Source organism: Nematolebias whitei, chromosome 3 (genome assembly GCF_014905685.2).
Source record: "Nematolebias whitei isolate Nwh7 chromosome 3, NemWhi1, whole genome shotgun sequence".
NCBI lineage: Eukaryota > Metazoa > Chordata > Actinopteri > Cyprinodontiformes > Rivulidae > Nematolebias > Nematolebias whitei.
The window spans coordinates 28,351,309-28,355,792 of NC_056500.1; the positions used below are offsets into that span (position 1 = coordinate 28,351,309).

General features: G+C 38.2%; 1 protein-coding gene across 1 annotated transcript in view; it reads left to right on the forward strand.

The window, feature by feature from the left end:
• tmem59l (transmembrane protein 59-like) overlaps positions 1-4,484 on the forward strand; it is a 17,080-nt gene that overhangs the window by 3,553 nt on the left and 9,043 nt on the right. The window lies entirely within an intron of this gene.

Sequence of the window (4,484 nt, forward strand, 5' to 3'; positions counted from 1 at the left end):
TATATATATATATATATATATATATATATATATATATATATAGACCAAGGTTTTTACAGAGAACATCTTGAAAAATATGAAGAACAAAATACAGATTTCCATTTATTAATGACACTTCTGCAGTCATCTTATTTGGAGGAACTAGAACCACAAACACTGTTGTCTGCCATTGTAAAATAATATTCCCTGACGCTCCTCCCCAATGCGTAAGATGCATCAAAAGTGGACCAATAACAAGCAAGCATTCAAGATGGACGTTTTCCAGAACAAATTGGAACATTTTTCATCGGTGCTGTCAAAATCATCATAGTCATTGATTAAATTCTGACACTATCCATTCACAAAAACATAAAATATCCTTCGGGGCCCCTGAAATGCCGGGGCCCCGGGCTGCAGCCCCTGTAAGCCCCTGCTAAAATCCAGCCCAGTGTATATATATATATATACACATGTATATATAAAGGTGTTTTAAACCCTTCCCACGCTCTTGCAATATTCTAAAACAATTTTTCTAAACTCTAAAGTCTCTAAAAGAACACAGAATGACATGATTTCAGCTCTTTGCCTCCACTGCTCTCAGCCACCTGCAAGCGCTCTTGGCCACGCCCACTTATCCACTCTGTATGCATGGAGATCAGCTGATCAGCTGCAGCCGGAAGCTTATCCTGCAGCTGTGGGCTGCACAAATGTGCAGCAGGTGCTAAATAATATAAAATAACTCATTTTAAATAAAAATTCCATGCCGATCGTGCGGCTCATCCATCAATCATCCAACTGTGTGTCATGTCCACTCTTATTTTGAAAAACTGCGAAAGAGCGAGTCTCTGATAAACAAACTGCGAAGTAGCGAGGGACTACTGTATTTACTAAGTACAACATTTGATAATTGTGAGTACTACAAGGAATTTTTGCACTCATTCAGCCTGACTTTCTTTTCTGTTTAAATATGTAAACATCTGTAGGAGGTAAAACAAGTTAGCTTTAGGTTTTATGTGAAAGTCTCGAGCTCATTTACGATTGGGCTCAATGGAGTAGCTGGAGGTGGGGTGTCTGTTGTTTTGGGGCCTCTGGAGGAACAAGGCTAACTTTGTTGGCTGTAAGACTTAAAGTTTGAAAGAAAGCAGATTGTTCTGTGGGATTTAAACTGCACAGATTGGACATTTATAGCTCTTAGGTTATTGATTATTTTACTAAAACTCCCTCAACACTGATGTGATTTTAAAGTCACAATGAGTCACATTTGACTCAGTGCTTTAAAATGTAGATTTTAATATCCACTGTGATTTTTAGTTGTGTTTTTAACTGGGGCTTAAAGGCAAGCTAGCAGCCACTTATAAATGATTTGAAGCGGTAACCTCTGCGTCCTGCTCAGAATGAGCAGTCTGTCCTCATCTTTACAGTGCTTTAGAACTTGAGTCCGAGCCAACACATCTCACAGCCCGTTGGAGTTGAGCGAGGGCACACAGTGAGGCGAGGAGAAGGTAAAATAATGAGAGGAACTTCGTTTTACAGCATTTTAAATGTTTATACATCTTAAATGATGTCATACCCCTAATCACGTGCAAATGTGAGGATCTTGCCAGGCCCAGCTGTGAAATGATGATAAGATGGAAGCACTGACAGATTAAACTGTGAAGGAAATGATAAAGCCAGTATCTCAGTGTGATAAAACAATAAAGAAAAAGAAAATGGCATTTGTGAGAAAGTTTGAAAAAGACGTAAATGTAACAAAGATTCTCAATTTACACATGCGACTCACAAAGTCTTGCTCTCGTGTCCCAAGAGCTTTAAACATGTTTAAACAATAAATTCACACAAGAGTCACAGAGTCGATGGAAGCAACTGGAACCTGTGTTGACCTCGTTCAGACAGTGACAGGAGACTTTGGGAGGGTTTGGTGACCTGTAAGACCAAGTTATGACTGAATGGAGACAAAAACAAACAAAACTGTAAGACATCATTAAGATTCATTAGGGAAAAAAATGAATGTGCACATCACATTCAGTAATGTCACAATTCATTTAATTTATGCAAAAGTAACATATAAATATTTCAGTGTGCTTTCAAGTGAAAATTAGCTGGTTTCCCCACAATCGTGCCGTAACTAATCACCGACATTGCTGCCCAGTGAGATACAGGCTTATAAATACTATTTTGACAGAAAAAGTAGTATTTCGCTAAGCTGCAACCATTGGAGACTAGTTGGCATCTCAAGGCTGATTCAAGATTGCAAGCATTCAGTTGCAGTCACTGGTATCTGAGTATTTGTCACCAACGAGCCATGCGCCGTGTTTTTATGCTGCCAATTTTTGAAAATGGGGCAGAGACAGGTTTGACACATCCACAACAACTCTGTAAGCATTTTGAGAAATAATGAGCTGCACAATTTCTTTTGAACTTGTTTAAATTCAGACATCGAGAGTAACGTTGCCAGACATTCAGGAGACCCCTTCTCTACTTGCTGTCTGCCGAGCAGTCGCAGCACTGAGATACTGGCCTTTAAATGAAGTTTTGATAGCGACAGAAGTATATTCAAGGGTAAATTATTTAATGAGTGTGCTGAAAAGCCGTTTGACTTTTGCTGAATGGCTTTGGGACTGAAACGAACAAAACAAATCCTGAGTTTTTCATATTACAAGTTTTTTTTTTTTAAGGTATGGTAAAGTTTCATGTTGCATCAAGTTTAGATGATGGAACATGACAGACATGCAGAATGACACGGTGAGGGGGGAGCCAGCCTCCGTGGGACAGTGAGGAGACTATCAGGTGTGTGTTTAGTGGGCAGCTGGCACAACGCCACTAACTTGATAGATTCATGCTCAGGGTGTTTAAAAAAAGAAAAGTCCAACTTAGCATATTTTTCGGAGTATAAGGCGCAACAATGAACGGGTCTGTTTTCATACATAAGGCGCACCAGATTATAAGGAGCATTAACAAAACAGTCAGATAAGTCAAACTTTATTCAACTCATCCACAATAATCACAAAAAATTGGTTCAAGGTCAATAAGTACAACCAGAATTAATACATAAGGCGCACTGGATTACAAGGCTTACTGTCGATTTTTGAGAAAATTAAAGGATTTTAAGTGCACCTTATATTTAGAAAAATACAGTAATTAAAGAATGGAAAAGGTAGAGGATATGTGGCAGTGCTCCCTGAAATGCAAATTATGTGTTGAGAAAATGCAAGCCGATGGCGCGCATCAGACTGTGGTGTTCAGAAGCTGGCATGAGTCATGAACCTTTAGGTCATAAGAAAGAAAAGAAAAGCTGCAATCTTTAGGCATTACTGCTAACATCAACCTTCTGGTCCGGTCATTTCCTTCTTACTGACAAGATCCACGTTTTGGATTTGCAAGTTGCGCCGGACACTACGGACATTTAACAAGTTTTATTATGTTAAAACTGCTGGTGGGAGTCAGGATCCACTCACTGGACTGGTCTAAAAGAGAGAACACCGTTAGCTAGCTGCAGGGCTATGAGAACGTGCAGCATAGCAGATGAACGAACCTTCTCAGATAGGCGAGGAGAGTTTGAGGAGTGCAGAGACAACTCCCAGAGCTTGGAGGAGCGGTGTCAGTGGTGGCAATGATGACATCATCGTAAGTGGTGGAGAAAGTACTCAAACACTGTATTTAAGTAAAAGTACAAATAAACAGACAAAAATGTACTCTAGTAAAAGTAGAAGTACCACATTCACATTTTTACTTAAGAAAAAGTAAATAAGTACTTGCTTTTAAAAATACTTAAAGTATTAAAAGTAAAAGTACTTGCTGTATGTATTACCTAATGTAATGGTCTACAATATCTTTAAGTCTGCATACCATATGTATATTTTCTGTAATACATTAATAGAGTTGAGTCATTTTAATGAACGATGCTGCAGATTATACATGTTTTTATTGTGTTTACTCTATGACACCGTTCACTCTTGGACTTGTGATTCTGTGCAGCAGAATTTCAGGGACGACATGCAGAGTTAAATGTCATTAAGCAAAATAAGACAGAGGAATGATTTTACCTTTGAATGTTTTTATTTAACACAAAACAAAATCAATGTGTGATTTTAACTGCAGTAAACACATTTAAGTAAAACTTGTCTGAAAAAAGGAGCATTAGACGTAACAAAGGAACAGGCTCTGATCATTTCAACTCCAGTTTGTCATCAACTCTAGTTAAAATACTGTCTAGTCAACCCTGTACTGGGTCAATAGTGAATGATACTTTAACTTCCTGACACCATTTTCAAAACTTGGACCTGATTGTCGAGTCATTTGGAGACACCTCATCATCTCCTAACATCATGAACTGACACATTTTAATATTGCAGCAAGAATTTCTTGTTCAAGTTCAGAAAAAGTTGGTTTTCAAAGTTTTTTGAGTCCAGTCTGGATCTTTTGGGAGAGAATCTATCCTGCTGTACTGAAGAGTCTTTTAATAATCTTTCAATAATCTTTCAATAGTCTTTCAATAATCTTTTAAT